The sequence below is a fragment of the Larus michahellis genome, chromosome 1 (genome assembly GCF_964199755.1).
Source record: "Larus michahellis chromosome 1, bLarMic1.1, whole genome shotgun sequence".
In the NCBI taxonomy this organism is placed as follows: Eukaryota; Metazoa; Chordata; class Aves; order Charadriiformes; family Laridae; genus Larus; species Larus michahellis.
The window spans coordinates 216,879,595-216,906,537 of NC_133896.1; the positions used below are offsets into that span (position 1 = coordinate 216,879,595).

General features: G+C 51.9%; 1 protein-coding gene across 3 annotated transcripts in view; it reads left to right on the forward strand.

Moving 5' to 3' along the window:
• The first annotated feature begins 14,070 nt into the window (after positions 1-14,070).
• CAPN5 (calpain 5) overlaps positions 14,071-26,943 on the forward strand; it is a 64,841-nt gene continuing 51,968 nt past the window's right edge. Inside the window, exon 1 of one of the 3 annotated variants that reach the window (XM_074572325.1) lies at positions 14,071-14,201. The gene's annotated coding sequence lies outside the window, so the exon portion shown is untranslated. Of the gene's footprint in view, positions 14,202-16,872; positions 16,964-26,334; positions 26,576-26,943 lie in introns of those variants that run through there. The other 2 variants (XM_074572324.1, XM_074572326.1) reach the window with 2 other exon arrangements.

A 26,943-nucleotide genomic window follows, 5' to 3' on the forward strand; every position in this document is an offset into this window, starting at 1 on the left:
GCAGCAGAAAATCCTCCCAGTATCACGAGTGTTTCTCACAGTCACTACCACCTTGTTCAGTCTGCGTTCAAGAATTTTGGTAAGACCTCTTATTGTAGACCTGTTTTTCTCTGCGGCTGTATTTTGGGCATTTGATAGGAAGTGGTGAAACAATTCAATACAACACTCCTCAGTGGAAGCTGAGCTCTAAGGAAGCAGCACTGCTGTTTACTTCAGTAGACCTCGGAATCCATGAACACACCTTAATTTTGGCATAACGTTTGCCCCATAATTTAAATTAATATATTCAGGTAAAACAGGTGGTTTACTTTAAAGAAACCCCATCTGCACTATGTAAGGAGGCGGTGGGAGGCTTTAACTGCAAAGTACTGTTTAACTGCGAGACTTGAGTGTGAAGAGGGATAAATGACAGAGTCTTTATTACCCGTGAGAAGTGAAAAGCCAGAAGGAGATTAAGAAATCTTACATGGAAAGAGAAAAACAAAAGATTAAGCACAAAATCCCGTAGTATTACATCAGCCACCCGCCTGATAACTGCACTTTAGATACGTAACAAGCTTGAATGTTTTGCTATTTACGCGTTTAACTTTCCATCCCAACTTTGCACTCTTCAGCATAGAAGCGATGTAGTCTCTGTTACATTGGGTTCATTGCATATTACTTCGCTGCTGTTTTATGAGGATAGAACGTGACACAGATTGTTTCGTCCATGAATGAATACATTTCTTATCCATCTGGAACATCCTCTGCCAGCTTTGTTTAAGAGCCCATAATGTAACTACAGAGAATATACTGTAGAAGTATGAAGTTCAGTTTGGGGCTTCTTTGTTCGGTTTCTTGCTCATGACTGCCTACGGCTGCCAAGTGCCTCATCTCTTTTCTCGCAAGTCTTTTCTGGGAGCTGAGGCTCTGTTTCCTACTGGAGGCCGTAAGACAAGGAGGTCCTTGGTAGGTGGGAGGTGGGTTTGATTTTTTGTTAAAATTTCTCCTGCTGCAGGAGTCACTTTGCAGAGACGTAGTTATCTAGTACGTGGCTGCCTCTGCTTGGCTCAGACTCGAGCCTGGCTACCCCCTATCCCTGCTGCTGTTGCATCTTAGCAGATTTTGAAAGCTGGTGGAGGGATTTAGCCCCACAGCTGGTGTTTATTTTGAATGAATGTAGTTCGATGACAGGCAGTGTGAGGGCGCAGCAAGCAAGCACTTTATGCACTGCCCCGTTACTGGAGCTCCCAGACAGATGCTCCAAAGAGGACGGGATATGGGGCTTCACGTCTACAATTTTGGGGGCAGGGTTGATGTCTGAACCTCTTACTTTACTTTAGAAGTCTCCCTTTTTACCTGTTGAAAGTGGTTAGGTTTGATTAGGCATGTAATTGCAGATTTAAAAAGACCCAAGTTCAGAATCCAGCTAATGCAAGACCTTAAACCGGTGCCTGCCAATTTTTTATTTTGCACATATTTCACACGAGTTGAATCTGCCTGATGCTTAGAGCAGATTGCTGAGATTTTAAAAATGCAAAGATAAAGGGTCTTTTCATTATTTGTACTTCATCACCAAAACGCAGGAAGAGCTGTAAGCACAATCTCAGATCCAGCCTTTTCCCCAAAGCCCTGGAATATATATGTATATGTTTCTCCAAAGCCAATGTTGAATAGAGATGGGCTTTCACACTGCTCATAGCAAATCGTGTACCAAAATGTTTTCTAAATTAAAGCCTTGGTCAGTCGCTGCAGAAGAATGTTGGTTGTGTATATTATTGCTCCCTGGATTTTGGAAGAGAGAGTTTCAAGCAGCATAAGCAGTAGTTACTCCTTAGACTGAACAGGAACTGTTTTTTCTCTTGATCTTCCAAATTGATGTTGACTATCTGATGTTGACTATTGAACTCAGCTTAATGCACTGATGATGTTTACTGTCTTAGCAAATAACATCTGTCCACCTGTAATGGACATGAAATACCCCGTGCGTTACGTGACCAAACTTTCTAACATTGACACTATTAGTTCTAATGTAATGCTATTATTTTTTTTCCTGAAATTCAGTAGATTGTTTCAGATCGATAACTACACTGTGACAGATGAATAGCAGTTGACCTGTAAAACACAGCTGCATTGAGCAATGTTTATTGACAATTTTGATATATTGAACTGATTCTTCATACCAAACCAGCTGGTAATTAACATTAGGCTTATATGTATCAGCGTATCTCGGTTTGCAAAGCACAGTAGCTTTGAAATATTTAATGTATTTCATTTGTTACTCATGCTGCAGTCAAGCACTAATTTGTGTCTTTATATTTCGAATTATTAAAGATTTTTGTTTTAAATATAACTCTTCCCGGGTGTTTCTTGGCTCTTGTGTTGCAGAGGGTTGGCCGGTTCGTCTTGATGCTGCTCGGCAGACAGGTGGTCTTGGCTCGTGGGTGCACAAGTAGAACAGCGGGGTTTGTGTGACCTGCGTTGATGGGGGAAGCCGCCTGCCTGCAGCTACGACAGTCTGAGCCCCCGTGGTAGAAGCACAAAGCTTGGTCGTCTTGCCTTCTTGCCTGCAGCCATCCAAGCAGTGCTTTAAAATGAAGGGAGATGTGATTGCGTTTGGTTTGAACTCCAGCGCAAGGCTCTGGGGTTCCCCGGTCTTTACTGTGCTGGGGCCCTTTGAGCGCTGGACCTTGCTCGGAGGCGTACCGCTGACTGCACATAGTGCTGGACCTTCTCACCTTCAAAGGCCTTCCCCAGTGCGCACCAGTTAGTAAGGAATTGAGGTGCTGCCATGGGTGGGAGAGGAAAAGGCAGGAGTCAGGTGAACATGCCGTCAGTTTGGAGCATGCGGTTTGCGCATCCTTTGCCTCATCCTTTTCCCCTTTCTTTCAGCGAGGGAGGAGGATAATCTCTGCAAAGCAGCAGCTCTCCAAGCAGAAATCATGGACCAGTAGGCACTTACCCAGCAAGTCTCATCCCACCCCAGCAGCCGTGGTCAGATCGTGACCATCGGGTATGTCCCCTGCTTCTGGCACCTCTCCCAGGTCCTACTCAGAGACCCCATTTTTTCCTGCTCGTGCCTGTTGCAGCTGTGTCTCTGCAGGGTCAACCTTGAACTAAATATTTGGGGGCCAAAACCTTGTAGCCAGTGGTGTAAATGTCTGGGGCAACCAGTGCCATCTCCCCTCGGTGCTCGATCATGGTGCCGCGCACAGAGGCCCGTCCGAACTCTGCAGACGAGCGTTGCCTGAGTGCTGGGCTGGCTGAAATCCAGCTTTGCCTTTTGAGCTTGCGGCGAGCCTAGAACTGAGTAGTACTTTGAAATTTCCCAGGGGATAAAAACACTGTGGTTCTGTCAAAGGCCTCCTCCCAGCCAGAAAATTCAATTTTGAGCTTGACAATTCCAAGAGTACCAATTTACGTGCAGCTTTATTAATTCCCCATTCCCTCTTCCCCTCCCCACCCCCAACTCCCCCTTTGTTTTTTTTCTTTATTCAGCCTGTTCAAAGGCTAAAACTGAAAATTTGCAACACTAATCCCGGTGGCTCTAACCAGAGACCTGGCTGTGCTCGGTGCTGTACCCATCATGGAGACAGTTGCTACCAGTTTGGCAGAGGAGCTGGTTATCCAGCCTGGACCTTTGGTGCTATGTCCATGGAGATAATGGAGTCACTAACGGAGCTATGATGGATCTGTCTCCTCTGTGGGTCAGTGGGTGGCTCCTGTTTTCTCCTCAAGCAGCCCAAGTGATCTTGGCTTGGCTCTTACCCGGAGGGACCAAGCACTCAACGTGCTTCTGTTGAACATGCTTATGTTATCTCCTGGCCTTACAGAAAACAAGACTTGAACTGGCCAGAGGAGACATCGGTGATTTGGCACTACCCGGGAGAGCTCTGTGTCCTCAGAGAACATCTTCAGGGCCATCTGTTCTGTCCCTGCCTCCCCAAACAGCCGCTAGTCCAACAAGGTCTCCAAGCTAAGACAGGGTTGCCTGAACAGATAGGTCCAACACCAGACTGGGGTTCAGCAGGGCTCCTCGGATGGGTCCCCGTGGGGACAGGACAGCTAGACAAATCCACCACGGTTGTGCTGGCGTGGGAGCAGTGATCAACAGAGGCAGCACAAGGACAAATGTCTGGGTTCAGACCCAGTCGCCTAAGAGCCTGATGAGGGATAATGTGGTGCGACCTGGAGCTCAAGGAGGTTTCTCCTGGCCCTGCCCCCTGAGCAGGAAGAGAGCTGAGATGTCCTCGTTCACCTTGTGCACGTGAGGGACCCCGTGTTTGCCAACACGGAACTAATGGTGTGTGGAGCACCGTGTGTGATGGATAAAACATCTCAACCTTACTTTAGACCTACTTTGCGATCAATATAGTTAATTCGGCATCCTGGCTCCTAAATTCCTCACACGCTGAGGTGTCCCCAAGCTGGGTATCTCACCCTGCTCCCATGCAACACCCAAGGGTCTCCATGCATGACGCTTTCCAGCTCCTACTGCAATCTACATAGCCACTGCAAAACGTCCCACCTCATTAATCTCCTTCACTGAGACTGACTTGGTAATTTGCATGCAAGAGGCGCACGCCGACTTAATGAAATTAGCGGTAATTAATGGCACTGATAAGGCGCTCAGAGCCAGCATGGGGACCAGGCAGAGCGTGGTGTGTGCAGCTCCTCTGGACCGCGCGCCCGCGGCACAGCACCCAGTGACACCCTGAGGCGTGGAGGGCTCTGACTCAGTGGTTCCTCGTCGCTGGGTTCGGGTAGGTGAATGCTAATGAATAATAGCTCGCATAATCCCTTAGAAGTTGAATTAATTGAGTTACTCCGCTGATGTAAACTGATGTCAACCCCCCTAATATTTACAGGCTGGGCGAGCATCAGAGCCGCAGTGATTTATGCGGACGCCTAACCTCAGCACTGCTTTTTCCTCATAGCTGGCGTGTTGACTCACTGCCGAACAGCGGAACGGAGTAAATTTGTTAAAATCTTGCAGTATCGTAAAAGCCTGGGGCCAAGTCCAACTTCCTCGGGTAAGAGAAGCGCTCAACAGGACCGCCAATTCCCCTCTGCGCCCGGGCAAACCTGTCCAGGCACTTGTGAGTCATTGCTTAACAGCATTTTGTTGGTTTGGAGTCCTCCGAGGGTTTGGTTTGGGTTTGTGGTGTTTGGTTTTTTTTGTCTTCTATTTGTTTGGGTTTTATCTTTAATCTTCTTGTTTTTTAACATCCTACCTTGGCCGGAATGAAAACAAGATAAAGCGCTAGTTACGAGATGAAAACCGGCGACAAACCTGTGTGTGCAGCAGCGTCAAAGCAGAGCTGTTACAGAAGGCGTATTTTTATACGGGTTATCTGAAAAGCAAACAAACTCCAGCTGTGTTTTCTCGCTGCTGGCATTAATTGAAGCAGGAAGGCTGATTAACGTTTGTGGAGTTGTTTCTGCTGGAGATCTCTGGGCCACGTCCCCCTGAGTTGGACGGTTTGCTGTCAGAGTTTAAACAGAAACTTCTCATTTCTGAAACCCTTTTTCCTCTACCTCTTCTTGGCATGCGATGCCCTCTTTTTGGCCAAGAGAGATAGCAACGAAAAGACATTTCATTGGCTCTGTGTATCATTAGACTTAATTAAATACCACGTGCAAAGAGGAAACAATCCGGATGCTTTGGGATGGGTTTATATCCTTAGGCAGAATGCTTTTCCAGCCTCGTACGCGGCGATTGGTCTTTCTGTGCTATATGACCGCGGCTGGGTCTGTTTTTTCCTCTCTTTTTTCCCCTTTAAAACACAGGGATGCCCATGCGAGGCAGTGCCATCCCCTGGGGAACCCTCTCAGCAAGACCAAAGGCTCCGTAAGGATGCAGCACCCGGGTCAGGCATCCCAAGCCCGTCCCAGTGGCCCCGTGCAGCAGCAAATACCTCCTTCCACAGACCAGCTGAGGTCCACTGAAGGTACCACGGCAAGTCCAGGGGCTGGATTTAGGTTACAAACACCCACCCAGATGAAACGAGAGGCTCCGCTGAGAATTTAAGGCAAAGCTCATCATTTTGCCTTTGCTTTTCCTTACCAAATGCTTCACACAATGCACTTGTTCGCTAATTAGTACAGCCCGTTCTTTGTAAATGACAAGTAAGTGAGATTACCTGAGTTATTAAAAAATAAGGAGGACCTCAGATTGTAAGGAGGACCGTGCAATTGTCTAGCTGGCTGCCATCCCCTATTGCTAGCCGGGGATATTAATTATTTTCCCACTGATTCAGAGGGATGATAGCCAAGCTGTGAATCAGCCCTGCCACTTCTTGCAACACCTGTCTTTTCCCTAGATCTCCTCTCCAAATCCCAGCCAGGTCTGGCAGCGCTTCGTTAATGAGATCAGGCGTAATTACAGCACGAGCCGGTAGGGTTGCGGAGTTGGGAGATAATTGGAGTAGCTGCTTTTCCTTCTGGATTGCCAAACAGAAAATGCTAACTGTGAGATGGATATGTTGTTTCTCTGAAAGACAGATTAACAATTGCTTTTTTTGCAGGATCAGAGGGTTCCTGGTTCCTTCTCTGTTGCTCTTCCCATGGACTGCGCAAGGCTGACTCCTTTAAAAAAAAAAAAAAAAAAAAAAAAAATCCAAAACGCAAAAGAAGCTCAAAGTCCCGACTTGTGTGCATTGCGCAGCAGCCAAGCCATGCATCCTCGTGTGAGTGAAAGTAGGTATGACACAGATTTAATGAGGCAACGGCTTCTTGGCAGCAGCACAGGTCTGCTCAGAAACTGTATCGTTATTCATTTGCTTGACTAATGCAGTTGTGTTGTGCAAAAGAAGGGGAGAAAGCTATTTGGAGGGCTAAGTAAATGAGGTTTTAAGAAAAAAAGCAGCAAACTCAGCAGGGTTTGCTGAAGCTTAGGTTGGCCGTGGGCGTATCGTAGTTTTGGGGTTGGCGGAGAAGCCGTCCCAGGAACCCTCTGAAGATTTAGGGGGCCTCAACACCATGAGCTACACAGACCATTTAAAATTAGTGTCACGTTCTCCTCAAGATTTCTGATTGAGACATCCCGGTTCTCGAAAACTTTGAAAAAGATGGTAATCAAGGCACGCGAGATGCCACTGGTATCGTTGTCATCTGTGTTACTGGTGTGTGAGGGGAGTATCTGCGCAACGCAGATGGTAACCAGCAGTCTCATCAGCAGTGCTGCATAATTGCTGCTTTTCCCAGTATACGATAAAAAGGTGTATCCAGAGCTTTTAAAGTGATGGTTGAGTCCGTTTTGCAAACTGGCAGCAATGAAAAACTACCGGTGTCAAAGATCTCTTTGAAAAAAGTACATTTGGGAACACGTCCTTCTCCTAGACGCTCATTTTGGCTACAGCACAGTATTTTCCCCTAAAATATAAAACTTGCGGAGGAGGAAGGGGCAGAAGCCAATCTCTAAGTGCGTCAAGAAGAGAGGATGATTTCTGAGCATGCATTGAGGGGCTGCACCCCAGTCAAGGCTCTTGTGGATTCCCAAACACGGCAGATGAATGATGGTTCGGGGGTTAGACAAGGATGCTGAGCCGTGTCTTGCTGCTGGGGTTTACACGGAGAATTACATGGCTCTTGTTTTTCTTCCCCCACCCTCCGCTCCACCCTTCCAGCCAGTCTGTACTGCAGCAAATAAATCTTGATAACGTTAATGGTTTTATGCTTGCCTAGTGTTTGAAGCTAAGCCCGGATGAAGCTGAGATGTAGAGGTGACCTCTAATTAATACTCGGGCAACTTCCCCAAGCTCCGTAATCGGAGACAGTCCGGGAGCAGAAGTTGGAGTTGGCTCCCTTACCAAGTGCAGAAGTCAGCACAAGTGCTGGAGCGGAGTTGCTGCGTGTTGGTGTTGGGGTCAAGGTTAGGCTGATAGGCAATACGTAGAAAGAAATACCCTAGGAGCCCCCAAGGCGTGCCCTAGAGGTGTTCCTTGCTGAAGGAGCGTAGGTTGCAGACTGAAAATATCTACCTTGGAAACCGTGGGGAAATTCCCAGATGACAAGTTCTCATGGGGTGAGAGTGATGGAAACATGGGTGCGTGGTTCCTGGTGCAGGGGTGTGAAGGGGCTGTTGGGACACGTGGCCACCACGGCAAATTCTCCTCAGCCCCTCTGAAACCTCCCTTTCTTTGAAATGCAAAGGATGTGAGTGGCCAACCCAGAGGTCCTGGCGGGTGGTGGAGGTAGCTCAGTAAGAAATATATTGCACGAAATGAGTAAATCCCTGGGGGGTTTATCCTTTCAGATCCACTCACTGGTTACTCATCTTACTGTCTTGTCTTGTAGGGAATCACCCCAGTCACCTTTGCCACCTTCTTCTGGGAGCTTTGCTCTACAGACATGGTAGCAAGGACTTGGTGAAGGGTGTTTCCGTGAGGTCCAACATTTGCCTGCTCCTCCTCCCCAGAGCTGGCCACTCCAAAAGCCAAGGAGGGCAGTCCAAAAGTGACATCTGAGGATCACCGTCTGGAAGGACAAAGTCTCTTCCGACGCAGGAACCAACTGGTGCTTTGATGTATCTACACATTATAAATGGGCAGCACTGTGTTAGGCAACTGGGAAAACAAAGAGAAACTCAAAACACAGCAAAATTTTCTAAGATTTGCTGAGAAAAAACAAATCCTGCCTTTCGGTGAGTCCTTCTGATGTCAGAAACAAGCCACCGGTTTGTACAGCAAGCATGACTGGAAGCAGAGGGAAGCTGTTATCAAGCAAAATGGGGTCTCGGTTACACCAGTGTAAATCCAAAGTCATTCCATCAATTTCAGCGCTGATTTAAGCTTGTGAAGCCAAGATCAGAAGTTGTCCTAATATCACAAGCTGCTTATCTGCGAGAAGAGTCGTGTGGAAGAGCCTTGATGTGCGGCTCTGCCTTGCCCTTGCGATGCTCTTGGGAGCTGCTGGAAACGGGAGCTTCAGATCTGCTGGGGGCTGAAGGCAGAGATGGTGACAGAAGGGGAAAAAAAAAACCTGGATAGTTTAGTGGTTTTTTTTGTCTCTGGGGTGCATAAGAGAATCAGCAGGAAAATTGCCTAAAAAGCTCTTGGCAGGACAGTTTGGAGTCAGCATTTGTTGGGGCGGCTTCTGATCTGTCATAAATAAAGAACAGCTGAGAAGACAGTGGTGCCATTTGCTCCTTTCCTTCCTCTCTGCTCCAGGGAATGTGGGATTGCTGGCAACCCGCTTGTTTTCCAAACTGACTTGCTTCTCGCTGTGGAAAACCCCATGGAAAAATCAAGGTCATTGACTGAACTGCTACAATGCCGTCTGCTCCCGAGCAGAGGTGCATCCCTGCCAAAGCAGCTGAGCCCGGGTCCCCTCCAGCTGGGTGGTCATGGCTGAACGATGACCCGTCTTGGAGGGTTTGTGGCCAGGAGATGGTATTGACTTCCAAGCACTCCAGTCCTGCTTGCCATGAGAAACCTCGGCAAAGTGGGAGCTCTTGGCCACCGCTTTTATCTGCTGATGTCTCGGGGCTTTGGCAGAGGGCAGCATCCAGAGGCCAATACTGGATGACCCCACCTGGTCCTGGCATCCCGTTGGGGTGTCAGGAAAGATTTTGTTCTTTGCAGTTGAGGGGAAATATAAGGGACATGGTGCTGGGAGTTGTTACAGAATCACAGAAAAGCAGGGTTGGAAGGGACCTCTGGAGAATATCTAGTCCAACCCCCTGCCAAAGCAGGGTCACTAGAGCAGGTGGCACAGGAACGCCTCCAGGTGGGTTTTTACTATCTCCAGAGACGGAGACTCCACCACCTCTCTGGGCAGCCTGTTCCAGGGCTCTGCCACCTTCAAAGTAAAGAAGTTCCTTCTCATGTTGAGATGGAACTTCCTGTGTTCATGTTGCTGCCTGTTTGTGCCCAGTCCTGTCACTGGGCACCACTGAGAAGAGCCTGGCCCCATCCTCCTGACACCCGCCCTTGAAGTATTTCTAAGCATTGATAAGATCCCCCCTCAGTCATCTTTTTTCCAGACCGAAGAGACCCAGGTCCCTCAGCCTTTGTTCATAAGAGAGGTGTTCCAGTCCCCTATTCATCTTTGCGGCCCTTTGCTGTCCCCTCTCCAGCAGTTCCCTGTCCTTGAAGCGGGGAGCCCAGAACCAGACACCGTACTGCACTTGATATCTCCTTGTTTTCTGTATTAGCCCAGCAAAAGGATGGGTGGCAGGTAAGAAGGAGTTGCACCATTGGCTGTTAACTCAGTTCTCTGCTATTCCAAGGTGCACCAGCTTATGTCTGGAAGCCCTGAAAATTTGAGGGTTTCTCTGCTCTGTCGGGAAGATGGGTTCAGGCTCTTTGAAAGTGCAGGAACAGGGGACATGTCACACTCAGCTCCTGGAGCCCAGAAGGAATTACGGTGGGTTGAGAGGCTGGGAAATGGATCTGCATCCTCCAAGCTGCCCTTTAGGTGGTATCTCCCCATTCTCTACAGCAGTTTAGCTGTTCAGCCGCCCAGCTGCAAACCCAGCAGGCATTTAGCCAAGACGTTTGCTCCAACCTCATCTCCTTAAGAGCTGATTGCAACCAAAGCGCTGCAGGGCTGGGCTGGCACATCTGAGGTTAATATTGCAGCACATCCCTAGACCGGGCTTTGCAACACCATCCTTTTTTTCTGCACTTGGGCATTTTCCTCTGAAGTCTCTTATGAATAAGCAGGCGAGTACTTGCATAGGAGAGCAGATCCGTGCAGGGTAGGAAAGACGTTAGACGAATAAGCCCAACTCTCCTCTAATTATGTGCTGCTGTTCAAATGGTCAAGGGACTAGAGACCTGAGCCCTGTTTCCCACATTTGTGTCACCTGGTGTCACCCCCAAGGAGGAGGATTCAAGGAGGATTGAGGATAGAGGAGAAGAGTAAATGCTCAGGCAGCCTCATGCTGCCAGAGCTTGATTTGTGATACCCAAGTTACCTTCTGTAGATCGAATCATGGATAACCTTTCCTCTGCTGATGGACCTCCTGCTGATGTACCTTTTGCTGATGTACCTTGCTAGCTTTTCAGGGAAGGCCAGTCTCTCAGCATTGATAGGACCAGGGGTAGATAGGACGAGAGGTAACGGTTTTCAACTGGAAGAGGGGAGATTTAGATGAGATATTAGGAAGAAATTCTTTGCTGTGAGGGTGGTGAGATACTGGCCCAGGTTGCCCAGAGAAGCTGTGGCTGCCCCATCCCTGGAGGGGTTCAAGGTTCAAGGCCAGGTTGGACGGGGCTTGGAGCAACCTGGTCTGGTGGGAGGTGTCCCTGCCCAGGGCAGGGGGTTGGAACCAGATGATCTTTAACGTCCCTTCCAACCCAAACCATTCAATGATTCTATGATCTCTCTGGGCCACGGCTCCCACCCTGATCTCAGCTGCAACATCAACTCTCTCCTCCAGTATAAACCCCGATGTCATGTTTTCATTCCTCTTCAAGCAAGCTTCTTGCTCTTTGACTTTTGTCTTGCTTAATAGCAGCTGGCCCATTAAAAATCTGCCTGACTTGTGACTGTGCAGAAGTGAGCTCTGATACAGACAATTAAGTGGCCAATTTAATGGTATGGATTTCCCCGCAGAGTTATCAATTAGCCCAAGCTGTTTTCCTGCCGGCCACTGTGTGGATCACAGCGCAGGCGCATCCCGAACCGCGGCTGATGTGTTCACCACAGCAGCGGGGCAGAGCATGGGTTTCATCAGGCCTCATGGTTTCCACCTTTAATTTTTTATGCAGAAACAGGGAAGAAATGGGCCTTTTCATGATGAAAGGTTATGATATGGATCTTTTTATGGAAATGTCTCTTCTGGCCACATCCTGCCATCATGTGGAAGGGCATGCAATAAGCTACAAGGTTTAAATTTGTTGGCACCTAGTGACTCCAGGTCATACCTGCCCAGTTTAGTGACTGATTTTCCTACCTTAGCTGGTCCATGGTAGTACATGGTGGAGGAGAACGGAAAGGGAGGAGATCATAGAATGGTTTGGGTTGGAAGGGACCTTAAGGATCATCCAGTTCCAACCCTCCTGCCCTGGGCAGGGACACCTCCCATCAGACTAGGTTGCCCCAAGCCCCGTCCAACCTGGCCTTGAACCTTGAACACCTCCCGGGATGGGGCAGCCACAGCTTCTCTGGGCAACCTGGGCCAGGGGCTCACCACCCTCACAGGAAAGAATTTCGTCCTGAGATCTCATCTAAGTCTGCCCTCTTTCAATTTAAAAACGTTGCCCCTCATCCCATGGCTCCCCTCCCTCATCCAGAGTCCCTCCCCAGCTTTCCTGGAGCCTCTTGAGGGACTGGAAGGGGCTCTAAGGTCTCCGTGGAGCCTTCTCTTCTCCAGGCTGAACCCCCCCAACTCTCTCAGCCTGTCCTCCCAGCAGAGGGGCTCCAGCCCTCCCAACATCTCTGGGGCCTCCTCTGGCCCCGCTCCAACAGGTCCAGGTGATGCCTGATCTTAGGAAGCTCTTAACCTAGGAGGAAAAGGTTATTGCAAGGTCTAATGGCTGTAAGAAGATGCTGGTGAAGTTCAGATGGGAAATGAAACACAAGTGTTAACAGAAAGGATATGCAGGTACTGGACCATCTGCCAAGAGAGGTGGCAAAATCTCGGGCAAGGACCTGTCTGCGTGAGCGACCAAAGTATCTCAGACGCCCTCTGAGACCTCCACCCCTGCTAAGCACCTCCCCAGCCGCTGCCCACGCATCTTTGTGGAAGGAACATCACCAAGTTCGTCCCCAAGATGGACTTTGCAAGGGGGAACTCCCTGGCCCATCCCTCGTGGGGATCCACAGGGTCTCCATGAGCAAGACAATGCCACCTTTCTGTAGCCTCAACTTCTCTGTCGTGGTCAAGGACGGCAATTCGGTTTCTTATCCAAGAGCTGCTTCTGCCAAAAAACAAGAGGTGTTGCTACAGTTTCCCTTTTCCTGAGACCCTGCTGGTCCTTTGGTCACCATGACCCCCATAAATAAAACAGCTAATTAACGCCCTTCTCCTCCCAACAGTGATTGACTATGACCTTGAACGACCTTGCTTAATTTAACTTTCTCAACCAGCTATTTTTGACAGCGAATAATTTAACATCCTTGTGACCCCGGTCTTGCCTCTCTCCTGCCAACTGGCTCTGCAGTTTAAATGAACAGCAATAAATAAATACATATCTGCAGAGGGACCTAAATGACTCCCATTACTGGAGCATCTGAAGGCCTGCTTAAATAAATCAAGTGAGGAGGAGATTATGCCGCAATCATGTGGAGAGGGAAAGGAGCGAATACATTACTGTTATTCCAGAGGCTGCCACCGGGGCAAACAACTTTGTAGAATCCGGAAAAATGAGGTTTAATCCAAGTGCGGATGGACGACTGGAGGAATCGTCCTTGGCTCGTTTCTTGATATCTTCAAAGAGGAGCAGAAGACTGCAACCTGATGGGATCAACAGGGCTCAAATCGCTCTTGCCGGGCGGGATGAGGCCATCAGAGGTTGCTCCCTGCATCTCCAGGGCACGAAGATGAGGATACAGGCACCAGCTGCCCACCTGCAGTCATCTTCCCACTTTTTTCCCCCAAACATGCCCTCGGAGGGGGAGAGCTGGCCTCGCAGGAGTGAGGGTGGCAGGAGTGGGCAGTTCTCCACCTCCCAGCACCCCGGGCAGGCAGACCCTCATCTGGAAGCACCCCAGGACCAAACCTCACCTTGAGGGTCCCCTGCATGAGCAAGAAGAATACATTATTCCCGGGAGGGAGGAAAAGCTCGCTAAGCCATCTTCTTTGAAATCCCCGGAGGAATAATGAAATCCCATGTATTGGAGGAATCACCGCCTGCAATTTCCCACCTCCACCTTGCCTTTTGCCTTATTCCTACTTATTTTCGGGGTCCGGTTTTAAAGCGTCGCTCTTTCTCCCTTCCCCCCCGCACAACCCCCCGCGTCACCCCCGTCGTCGCCGCCGCCGCCGCCGCCTCGTCTGCATCACGCTGGAGGAGCAACGGAGCGTCGTTATAAATCCGATTTACATAATTTTCCTTCCCCCCCGCTGAGGCTGAAATCGAAAATGCAACTAAGTTAATCGGCCAGGTCTGGGCCTGCGAGGAGAGCGGGCTGGGGCTCCACGTCCCTGCGGGGAGACGGGGGCGGCTGGGGACCCGCTCGCTGCCTTAGTTCGGCGGAGGAGCTTTTCCCTAATGCTTTCCAGCCCGTTAACAAAATAAAAACCACGTTCCCGCTGCTGATTCGTCTCAAGGGTGAGCCCGTTTTTCCTTGGTTTTTTTCGCTTTTTCCTGCCTCTTTTCCCCCCCTTCATCCCCATCGCAGCATCACCCGTCACCCCCGTGGATGACAAACTCCCCCCTGGCCCCCACGTCCCCAGCAGCGAGGTGCTCCCCCTTAGCAGCTTTGGGGTCAAACAGGTAAAAACAGGCATTTTATAGGCAAAATAGGCATTTACCTATTTACCTCCATCGCTGTTAAAGCAAGCCCACAACGGCTAACGGGGCAGGAGGTGTCTGTGCTGGTGGGAGGAGTGATGGATGACGACACGAATTAATTAACAGGGATGGAATGTTTCCCCATTTAAACACGTCTCAAATCAAAATAGGCTCTATGGTCTCCCTGCCTTCCCAGGGAGCAGCAGCCATCGCATCCCATCCCATCACGTCCCATCCCATCCCTCGTAGCTGGTTTTAGGGCCATTACTGATGATTTTGGGCTTGGGGTTGGAGACCTGCCGTAAGGATTTCCTCTTCCCCTTTACAAACATTCAGAAACTGAGCTATTGTCTTTTTTTCCCCCCTTTTTTTTGGGGGGGTCTTTGCCCTTTGCTGCTGAAGTTTCCCACCGCGGTCAGGGTGATGGTTCAGCGCTGCGCTCCAGGCTCCGGATCTAAAATGAGATCCTAAATACAGGGTCCTAAAACCCACAGGGTTTTAGGGGTTTTTTTCCTTGGCGATTTTTGATGAGGGGAGAGAAAAGGGGTGCGTGAAACGGGACCCTCACGCTGACCTGGTTCGGAGCACAACCCGATCCCAGCATCCTGGAGATCCATGGGGGAAAGGGGGAAAACAAGCACAGAGAAGGAAAACATTAGAAAAAGGCTTTTGCTGCCAAAGAAAGCATTCGTGGAACTGCAGATTTTTGGCTTTCTGATTCCTTCAACTAATACGCGAATTAAAATAATCGTAGCGCAAATATTGCATGAATTGAATAAGCAATGAAATTATCACAAAATTATCAGTAAAACGCCAAGAACCTGAATATGCAAAGTCCAGAAGGGTTTCAGATAACAAGAAACTCGAGGAAATGGCTGGCCCTAGAGGAGGCGAATCGCCCACGTCATCCGTGGTGGCCACGTACGGCTGCAGGTGACACCTCGGTGGGACCAGGAGCTCGTGCCAGGTCAACGCGGCTCCAGGCACGGCCTCCTTTCTAATTTTATCACCGAAATTTCACTGCATTACCGCGCATGTGGCAAGCAGATGTCCTTAAGCTTTCACTCTGTCGCTGGCAGGCAGCAGCTCACCCTTAGCCTTGGTTTTCTGTTGTCTAAAAGAGTCTGATCATTTATAGTTTTGAATGTGAGAAGTTTATTCCCGTCATTTACAACCATTTTCTTTAATTGTTCTTCCCTTGCCATCTATTTCTGGTGTAATTTATGACAAACGCTGAATACTGCCAGTAAATCTCGCATGTCGAGTCAGAGCATCAGATCAGAGCTGACCATGATACAGGGTCTGTAAAATCCCACGGGCTCCTTCCCATCATCGGGGATGCACTTTTGGGTGACTCATGTTTATTTTTCCCCTCTTGGATGTCTATTTGTGGGCTGGGAATATACCTTTTCCACCGTGGGGGCACATACAGTCCGGCCACCTTGGCCCCGTCACCCATTGCGTGTCCACCTCCATGGATGTGCAGGGTGGCCAAGCACCACCCCAGCCTTTCAAGTCCCTCCCCAGTGCCTCAGTTTCCCTCTTGCGAAACAGAATCAGGGAATTACTTTGGTCTTGGGCTGGAAAAATACGTCTCCTTCAATCCCAGCCATCCTGCCCCACATCATTCCCCACTGGGGGATGTCCCCTTTGCACCCAAATCCTGCCACCCACGGTGACTCTCCCCTGCACCCTCCATGGGTGATGTCCTAGTGCACCCCGGCTGCCTGGAGCCTGGGTGGCCCTGCTGTGCAGTGCCCCGCTGGTGCTGGTGCATGGTGCTCCAGTTCTCCCAGTTCCCAGTCCTGGTGCCCAGGCAGAGCCAGTGGGACCTTGTCCCAGTATCCAGTGCCCAGGTGGTCCTCCGGTTCTCCCAGTTCCCAGTCCTGGTGCCCAGGCAGAGCCAGTGGGACCTTGTCCCAGTATCCAATGCCAGCACAACGCTGGTCACAGTGCTGGTCAAAGTGCCAGTGCCTGAGAGGTGCTGGTGGCCGCCGCCAGTGCCCAGGTGATCCAGGCACTGGTCCCAGTTCCCAGCACCAAGCTGGTGGTGCCGGTGCCTGGTCATCCCCAGTAGTTCCCCCTCCCAGTTCCCCACCTGGGTAGCGCCAGCCCCTCATCCCGCTGATGAGGGGGATTTCCCAGATGATCCCAGATCCTGGTACGTGGGCAACGCCAATCCCAAATCCCAGTTCCCAGCCGGGTTCCCAGTCCACCAGACCGGTCCCCAGTCCCGGGAGCGGGTCCGGGAACCAGCACCAGCCGCTGCCGCTCCGGCACCGGTCCCCATCCCGATCCCGATCCCGATCCCGATTCCCGGTGACACCACCCACCCCCCTCAGCTCCCAGCGGTGTGGAGCCGCCGATTCCCGGTGGCGGTCCCCGTTCCCGCTGGCGGTCCCCGCTGCGGTCCCAGCGCAGGCGCGGCGGCGGCGGCCGCTGCCCGCCCCGTCGGGGCGGTGCTTTGCCGGGGGGCGGGAGTCGGGGGCGGGGGGAAGGCGAAGCGCTGCGGGCAGCGGCTCGCCCGGAGCGGCGGCACCGGCCACCGGCATCGGGCGACAGCAAGCGGGAAGGGGCAGGTAAGGCGAGCCCCCGGCCCCGGGGATGGCGAGGGGGGAGGTTTGTCCCTGCATCCCCCCCATTACCTCCCCCCCCCACCCCACGCCGCTGCTGGTCCCTCGGCGAGGGAGGCAGCTCCCGGAGCCCGGGGTCCAGCCTCCCCCTCGGGGGATGCTCAGGGCACCTGTGGCTTTGGGAATCGGGGTGTTTCCACGTGTGTAAGGTGGTTGGTTTTTTTTTTTTTGGGGGGGGGGGCAAAAAAAAAAAAAAAAAAGCCAAAAGCAGGCACCCACCTCCTCGCCTGCGCTGCCTTGTGTGGAGCACGTTGCTGCCCTTCGCCTTGGCGTGAGGTCTAGTTTTGGGGGGATGCTGGACGCGGGGGCGGCTTGGGGGCTGCTGCAGCTGGAAGCGGCACCCCGCATGGGTCAAACCCCCGCAGCGGCTCCCAGGCCGGCTGGTTTCTGCTGGCGGAGCCAAGCTGGGCAGAAACTTTCAGCGGCGAGGCCTCGGCGCTGGCTGGAGAGCAGGATTTCTGCGCTGGGGGAAAAAAAAAAGAAAAAATAATCAGAGGTTTCGGTATTGTTCTTTGTTCCATTTTTTTGGGACAAACCCAAGGGCTTTTAGTAAGTTGCATGGAAAGTTGAGGTGAGAGGGAGCTCCTGCCCTCGGGGCAGGCCAAGCTGCTGCTGGAGCGCAGGAGACTGATGGCTTTTCGGGTTTCCAGGCAGGGACATGAATCCGGATTTCCCATATTCCCAGAGGTGGGAGGCACCATCCCTTTCTTCCTGCCCTGAAAAATGTTATTTTGGACCCGAGAAACAGGCTGGCACTTTCTAGCGGAGGGTGTCCCATCAGAAGTGGCTCTGGTCCCCTGTCCCTCGCCTCCCGCTCCGGTAGCTGCCAGGTGAGCCCAGGCTGCTCGCCCGGCCCTGCAGATCCACCCGCCTGCGATGCGTGGATTTATTACTGATTATTTATTACTAATTATCGTTACGTTTCCGCCTGGATGCTGCATCGGCCGTGAGCTTGGTGGGGAGCGGGGGCAGACGTGGCAAATGGAGAGGAAAGCAGGGCAGCCGGCACGGCGGGGAGCGGAGGATGCTCTTCAGTCCTCGGCTGCTTTTCTTGCTGCATCCAGCAAGGACCGTGCTGCAGACTTTCCCTGGGGTGCCTTCTGTCTCCATCCACTCTCACATCCTATGGGGCTGGGATCCTCCTCCCAAAGCTCAGCCTGGTGTCCGGGTGTGCTGAACTGGTGTTATACTGGGGTGAGGGCAACACAGGATCCCTGCAGCTCCATCTCCCACCCCGCAGCTCAGCACATGGGTCGTGGGTAGCCCGGGGCGGGTGCGGAGAGCCTGGCTGGCCACGCTGCGCGGGGTAGCAGTGAATTGGAGAGGGATGAGCTTACGGAGGAGGTGTCACCTGTTGGGAGCACCCTTGGGGCTGCAAGAACCGGGGAGGGAGAAAAGCAGGAGTCAGGCATGGGTGGAGGGGCAGCGCCCCATCCAGGTGCTCACCACTTGGCTCCTGCTCGGTGCAACATCTTGCTACAGGCACATCTGTCCTGGTGTGATTTATTTCTCCCTCGCCCTTCCCGGGAATATCGGCTGCCTCTTACTTATTTCAGTAATTCTTTAACGTGCATCGCCCGGGGCTCAGCTCCAGCCCGCGAGCCAGGCAGCAGGGTTGTAAAAGCCCAGAGGAGCTGATGGATGCTCTTTGAGAGTCCCTCCACCCTTGGCAGCTGGATGTGAGGTCTAAATCCACGCCACACACCCCCCGCGATGGGTTCCTGTGTACAAACGCTGCTGCGTGTGTGGGGACTGGCTTGCTCAGCAGCTGGTGCTTGCCAGGAGCCAGGTGCCAGAACTGGTTGGGAAAAACTTTCTCGTTGGCGGCAGAGTTGAGGCACCAAGGCGTTAGCGAAAGGCAGAGCAGGTTTTGAGGAAGGCAGTGGGCCTTGCTGCAGCAGGCCCGGCTCCGAGGAGAAATCCAGCCCCTTTCTCACATCCTAGGGACACTCTGATTAACACGCAAGCGATAATCCTGTCTCAAAGCGGTGACACGTAAAAAAGGGACAAAGTGACATGACCAAAGCACTCGGGGAGGTTCGTGGCAGAGTCGAGTCCAACCCTGCTCTCTGCCACCAGCCCCTTGTCCTAGCCCGTTCTGGCAAGAAACGACTTGGGTGGGGCCTGGACGTGGCCACGAGCCCAGCAAAATCCCTGCTTGGCTGCTGTCCCCCCCGCTGAGTTGTCTGTTCAAGGGAGATCTTTCAGCCCGTGATGGATGCCCGTGGAGAAATCCCGTGGGCATCCTCAAGCCCCGAGGACGGAGGGAGGTGGAAAGCCAGGACTGGTACCAAAGGGGGCTGTGTGGGACCCACCTGTGGCTTTGATCTCATTTTTTAGGCAAAGAAGATGCTACAGGTCTCCTTTCTCTGGGCTTGATAAGGACTTTCTCTGGGGGCTTTAAACGTTGAATGCATGTGGGAGTATGTCGCTGGAGAAGACTTCTGCCGGGGGCTAGGGGCGGTGGCAAAGGGCACCAGCGGACACATCAGTGCCATGCAGGAGAGCTTAAATCTGCTTAAATTAAGGGAAGGTCTGAGCTCATTCTCCGGTTTCATGCCAAGATTTGCCTGCAAAACCGAGCTGAGAGGCACCATCCGTACGGGGCGGAGAAGATGCTCAGCCAGAGGGAGCCGGCTGACCTCGAGGATGAGTTGCAGGGTGTGGGGATGTCCCCAAGGCCATATATATATATATACGTGTGTGTGTGTGTGTATCGGGCCATACAGTGGGGTGCTCTACGGCTGGGCTTTGTGCTATGTTTGGAGCTTGAATCGTGTTGGAACGGCCGAGACTGAGGGTTGGGGGCTGTTTTGGTGGTGGGTGCCTCTGGGAGGGGAACCAGGGTGTTGGTGGGCCAAGGGTACGGAAGAGTTAACGTGGAAGGAGGGGGCTGTGAGATCTGGTGCTTGAGAGGGATTAACTCAAGCCTGGAGCAGGTGCAGGAGAAGAGGGCTTTGAGGCTGAGGAGAGGGATGGAGAGCCATTATACCAGAGGCTATAAAAGCCCAGGGAAACAAAGGCGGAGAGGGGATGCGCTCGCTGCCTACAAATACACCCGAGGGGTGAGCACCAGGGAGGCAGAAGAGCTACGTAAACTGGAGGACTAGGACAGCGTCGGTGGGGGGACAGATTCATTCAGTGGACCTTGGGAGGCTTATCTAGAAGCTCTGCAACCCTCTCCCGTCGGAGGAGGGTAGGAGAGTGTGAATCAGGGCACATCACCTCTCTCCTAAGGCTCCTGGCTGTGATGTAAAGAGGATTTGGGGCTTGTCGAGGTAGGAGGCCAGGACTCTCTGGTCCAGACACCCCGTCCCGGTATCTCCTTTCAGAACGGTGGGTCTCTCCACCAGGGCAGGCATGAAGCAGATGAAGCCCAGCCATGTCGCCGAGCTAATTTTTCTCTCTGATTGTGCCTCGTGGGAAAAAAAAAAATAAAAAAAAAATAATCAAAAATCCAGCTTTCCCTTCCCTGGTCGCTGTACAGATTAATAACAAAGCGACGATGCTTTAAGAAGGCTTTGGATCGGATCCCAAGAGGAGATTTAGCCAGCGTTTGTGCCGGGGTATGATGATACTAAGAATGGGTGCATCCTCTAAATCTGCTCACGCTTCTGCATTCGTTTACCAGATAATTTTGGCCGGTCCAGAGGTGCCAAGACCCCTCTCCTAACGCTTCCTCCAAGCAGGGCAGCAGCAGGTTAATACGGGGAGAATGAGCAGGATGCAGCTGTGTCCTGAAGGCTGGGATCAGGCACTCTCCTTCTTCCTCCTCCTCCTCACTAGTCTCTGGAGGTGTCAACTCCTTCCTCTGCAGATATCCAGAGGTGAAGCCTCCTCCCTGCCTGCAGGAGGGTTTCAGCCCGTAGAGAGGTGTCCATCATGCTGTGGTGCCATGGGGCACGTTCGGGTACTGTTCATTTGCCGATATCTTCATGCCTGAGCCTTCACCCGCTCTCCTGAGCTGCTTGTGGAGCACAAAGGCTCAACGACGGGCTTGCGTTGACCCGCTTTGGGCCAGGTGGTGCTCCTCCATCTCCCGGCCCCGCGGGCAGCGTTGCGGATGGGGAATGAGGTGCGGCGATGACTCCGGCTCTGCTCACTTCCAGTTCATTAGCCAGGGAGAAAGAACCAGGCTCTGGGCGCTGCAGAAAACGGACACAGACCCGTTGGCTTCGTGGGGGCTGCTTTTTTTTCTACCAGTCGAGCATCTTTCTCGCTGCAACATTAACCCTTCCCCCTGCTCTCAGCTCTCCCTTTCACACCATGGAGCCTTTTCATCCATGGGTTATTCCCGTTCAATTGGCTTAGGCTGTAGGAGAGACCCCCATGCTGGTCCCTCTATACAGGGGTAACTTCTTGAGGTCACGGTGGCAATAGGAACGGTTGCCATTGAGCTTTTCGCCCCCTCTGGGAAAAAAAAAATCCTTTCTCCTACGTACTCTGGGGCAAGGGGGAGGCTCCCAAAGCTTTGGCCTTTCTGCAGGACGCATTAGTTTTCAGCCAATATTGCTGATCTTCATGCTTTGGGGATGCTCCCGCGCTGGAGCCGTGACAGACGATACCCCTGCAAAGCCGTGCCGGGAGCCCGCGGGGTTTGCAGCACGTAGGTCCGAGAACCGGCTCCTTTGGGCCTGATCCAGCCCTTCAGAGGGGGGCTGGACTGAGGTCCTCACCTCACCCCCCCGCGGGCTCGTGCATCCCGTGGGCAGCTTTCATGTGCTCTAGGGGGTATGTCCCAATTCAATAACACTTTGATGCATTTTACCTTAAAATACTCTTCCGTCCCAGAAAAGCGCTCCCTGCCCCCTTGGTTTGCCCTTGTGCAAAAATGACCGGTTTTGGTCCTTCCACCGTCTATCTGAGCATCATCTCTGCCCTCCCGCCTCCTGCGATTCCGGTCGGTCATGAGCGTAGGTTAAGGGGAGTGGGGACTGCAAAGCATCCCGACCACCTCAGCCCTGCCCCACGTTGGGAGGCTGGAAACCTTAATGGGGAGCTCTGAAATGACGCATGGGAGAGGTCTTCTTCTCCCCACCATGGACCTCCTCAGCTTGTCAGGCAAATTGTCTCCTTGGCTGGCTGCAGCTCATCCTTAGATGAGGGAGGCTGCAGCCCTGGTTTATTCCTTCAAGGTTTATCCTGTCATCTGGCCATAACTAATCAAACAAGACGGCGGCAGCCCAGGGCAGGGCTACGCTTTTACCGTCGGGGAAAGGGAGACGTAATATTCCTTTCTACGGAGTTACAACATGACAGGCAGAAAGTCTCTCCCATCGCCGGGTGAAAAGGGCAAGGCTCCAGCTCGGCTCCTGCCTGGCCTTCGCTTAAACCAAGACGCTTTACCCTCCACTGTGTTTTTGTTGTTATTGCCAGGTTGGGTTGGGTTTTTTTTGTTATATCTCCAGTTAATTCATACAGTGAATTCCCCAGATGAGAAGATACATCCCTCCCTTGCAGTGGGCACCCTCCATCCCAGCTTTCATTGCGTTTCTACTTCTTGGAGGTCCCTTGGCTCCTTGGTGCAGGATGCAGGATGGTTGACTCCATCCCTTCCCAGCCCATCCTGAGCTGGTCCACCGTTGCCCCCAGTCCTTGTCTAGAGCAGAAGGAAGCACGCCTGTTTATTGCTCAGGGTTTGGGGCTGGTTTGGTTTATTTTTTTGCAAGCCACACCCCGGTAAGCAAGCGCTTCCCACAAAGTATTTGCAGGCTTGCTGCTCCCGAAGCCTTGCCGAGCTGGTCCTACCAGTTGTCTGAGCATGCGTAAAGACTGTAAGGATTTGCTCCCGGGATGATTAAGGGCGGACGGGCGGCAATTTCTCTGCCGAGCAAAGGGAAGTCTTGCATTGGTAAAAGATGCAGCTGCAAACTCAGCTTTTGCAAGGAGCCAGGCCACCCGCTGCTGCTGCTGCGTGGGCGTTGGATGGGGATGGCGTCCGTTGGCTGCTTGCCTGGCCAAGTCTTGCCTTCAGCTGCCTGGCAGGTCTTCATGCAGGAGGAGCAGGAGAGCAGTGATTTAGTGTGTCTAACGCGGGGACGTGGCCAGGGCTGCAGCAGGTTTCTGTCCCATGTGGGGAAGTGAAAACTCTTCCCCGTGTCACATCTCGTACATTCCCTGTGACTCGCTGCTCCAGCCCAGGGCTGCTGCAGCATGGTATCTGAAGAGATACGGAGCAAGGATTTCCAGTGGGATACCTGCTGGGAGGGGAGGCAGGGGCTTAATCCCCATCCCAGAGCCCTTTGCTGAGCCCGTGCTCTCCTGCTTGCCATTAACTGAGCGGTAATAACATGCCCTGAGCCACCTCCTGCAGACAAGCCGGTGCCGATTGTGGGCAGAGCTTCTGGACAGACACCAGAGTGGTGGCAGATATCTTTGCCGGGTTGGAGCAGGGGTGATGGATCCTGCTGCTGTGCCCAACAGCAGAAGCAAGGACCAGTCATACTGGGCTGCAGCAAAGCAAGAGGTCTTCAAAAGAGGAGAAATCATAGAATCACAGAACGGTTTGGGTTGGAAGGGACGTTAAAAGGCCATCTAGTCCAACCTCCCCTGCAATGAGCAGGGACATCTTCATCTAGATCAGGTTGCTCAGAGCCCGGTCCAACCTGGCCTGGAATGTTTCCAGGGATGGGGCGTCTCCCACCTCTCTGGGCAACCTCTTACAGTGTCTCACCGCCCTCACAGTAAAGAATTTCTTCCTTAGATCTAGTCTAAATCTCCCCTCTCTTAGCTTAAAACCATTACTCCTTGTCCTATCACATCAGGCCCCACTAAAAAGTTTGTCCCCATCTTTCCTGTAGGCCCCCTTTAAGTACTGAAAGGCCACAAGAAGGTCTCCCTGGAGCCTTCTCTTTTCCAGGCTGAACAACCCCGCCTGGAAGAAATCTTTTGACCTGGGTGGATGGCTGCTTTTTATGCTGTGTAGGGTCTTTCCCAGTGCTGCTGCCTGTAATCCCGGCCTCTGGGAGATGTCCCTTAGGAGGGCGAGTGCCACAGGGCAGTGGATGTTCTCAGAGGAGCAGGGATTTTGGATTTTGCCCCCAAACATGAGGTTGGAATTGCAGCAGGAGGAGGAGGGTTTTGGTCTCACTGTTCATGTTTGTGGTTTGGTGATGGGTTGGTTTGACCTGGGGAGTTTGAGCTGCCCAAGGGCACAGCTTGGGGTGCTAAGGAAGGGCTAGCAAAGGGCAAGGTCTTCTTCTGGGTTACCGCAGGAAGGGCCCCAGAGAACCATGTGATGCTGAGGTCCCACCTTGCCCTCTGGACCGCATGGAGCAGGATGACATGGGGATGCATCACATCCTGACGGCTGATTCCGTTATAAAAGTGCTGGGAAGCAAAAGCAAACAAAGATGGGTCCTGCACCAGAGCGTGACCCCCTACCAAAGTTCGTGTTGTGTTGGTGCATGGAGACCTCCTGTGCTTTCTGGAGGTCACTGTCCCTTGTGAAATGGATCAGTCCCTCCCTGAGTAATTTCTGCTATGTACAAAGAACTGAAAGCATCTCCACGGCAGGAGACAATCCATCCCCACCTCAGCAAACATTGCAGTACTGTGATGTGTGTCAGCCATGGTGCTTAGCAGCAGCTGGTGCTGGTTGGCTTTGACCATCCAGCTGTAGGTCATGGACCAGCTGTGGCCCATGGGAGGTGTCCATCCAATCTCCTCTAACTTGATAGGGGAGGTGCTTGATAGGGTGATGAGGCTGAATGGAGGTCACCTGTGGTTCTCAGCATCGTGAGGCTGGTGTCTAGTCCCTGCCTTTCAGCTCTGAGGGCAGTATGGCAAACTCTTGCCTCTATATTAATGAAGAGCAGCGCTGCTGAAATGAAGGAATAAGGGGGGGAAAAGTTGACTGGGAGTTTGGGGGAGTTGCAGCATCCAAGGCAGAAACACAACTTGGAGAGCTCAAACTGGGATAGCGGGAGCTTACGTTCAGACATTTCAGCTTGCAAGAGCCGGGTAGATCCGGTAATAAAGATTTCTAATAAACCTCACAAATTTGAGGTGGTCCAATCTACCTGAGAGAGGCTTCCCTCTTCAAAAGCTCTAACAACTTGAGTTCCTCCAGGCCGTTAAATATGACTTTTGTACTTGTGATGCTTTAGAAGAGTCACAGAAAGAAAAGCTTATTAAAAACAAGGAGGAATTAGAAGAGTCACAGAAAGAAAAGCTTATTAAAAACAAGGAGGAAAATGGAGGTAAAATAAGAAAATAATGCAACTCAATCTAAGGCAGACCTTGCTGGCCCAGACTGAAGGTTTTGCAGACAAGGGGAATGCTCTTGTGAAGTCAGACGGTCCCCAGGTGTGGTCTGGATATTTGCTGTTGTGGCTGTTGGATTTATAGGACATGGGGCTCAGGAAGGGGCTGGTAAGGGGGTTAAGAGCTGTTCAAAGGGGAAAACTGAAAATGGAGGACGCAGGCTGGGGGAGGGCAAGGAGCAGAGTGACTCGGTGCTTTTATTTGGGTCTAGGTTAGGCAAAGAGAAACTATTAAACCTGTTCATTAGGCAAAGCCGGGAGATGTTGCCTTGGCAGAGGTTTGAGTCCTGGCTTGGAGCCAGGGTTGGGGCAAAGCTTGGGGTGTGGAGCCCATCATCAGGGACATTGGGAAGTCCTTGTCTGAAATTCCAGGTGATGTTTGGATCCCACTCAGCTTGAACTGGAACAGGTCAAGGGACACGTTTCTGGTATGGCCAGGAGTCCCTCAAGAGGAGACCTGAAGGACTTGGTTGTACCTCTAGGCCTCCAAGGGGACAGAGTTTTGGGCTCTGTCTGCGCCAAAGGGTGAAGGTGAGGGAGAGAAGCAGCAACCCGTAGCCCTGGGGGTGGTCACGGTGTTAGGACATGATCTGGGCTGAAGCTGCATCCAAGGGATGCTTGGATCAGCCAGAGGAGCAAACAGCACAGCTAGTCTGGGAGGGACGATCTCGTAGGACCCAGCTGCCTCGACGCAGTCTCCGACAGAGCAGCTGCAGCCCCGTTATCTCTTCTGCTCCTCGGGCACACGTCTCCGCATCTTTTGAAGTTCAATTGCTTTAATTATCCCAGAGGCTGCAGAAGCTATTGAAGGCAGAGCATTTGCATGGAGGCGCGCTGCATTTTGTCCGTGCTAATGACAAGTGTTCTGAATGAATTTTCCGGTTACCCAAATGTCTTAACGGACCGTCTCTGTGACCCATAATGCCCAAGAAAAAGGCTCTCTAGGCTACCTCGGGCAATGCCCTGTGACTCTTCTGTCCTTCCCTCTAGCCACCCACGTCACAGAGGTACAGGTCTGACTTTAGACCATAATGTTTTTACCCAGCTGGCAAGAAAAGGAGAGTGGGTGTATTGATGGCTTCCAGTGGAGTCAGTGTGACCAGATTTAAAAGAAGCTGGTCCAGACATTCAATTAGAAGCCCTGAATAAATAATAGAAATACATGTTCAGTCCACTCCTGCAAAGATAGCATCCTTTTTTTTTCTCTCTCTCTCTCTTTTTTTTTTTTTTTTTTTAACCAATGGTGACCAAAACGGATGCTGGGAAGGGCACAGCACTCCTGTAACCTCATGGGGTGAGTGGTCTGTGCTCAATGCGATGCACGTGTGGGGTGAGAGCCCTCTTGGGATAAGCAAGGGCCACATGGCCAGATGGCAGTAGATGGAGGTGGCTTAATTCTGCACGCGCGACTCCGCTCTTCCTACGCTGTGTTTCTCCGATGCCTGAAAACCTGCTCTGTGTGAGCAGTGCCATGCTTGAACGTAGACCTTGCGAGGTGAGACCAGCCCCACGTCCTTGTGCTACTCCATCCCGGTTCGGGCTGCCATATATAAACCCCAGGGCGCCCTGGAGAAGGTTCCTGTGGCCAGCAAGTTTTTTTCGGGGCAGCTGAGGGAGCTCAGGAGTGCTTCGTTGGTGGTGCTCTGTGCTGGTCTTTGCAAT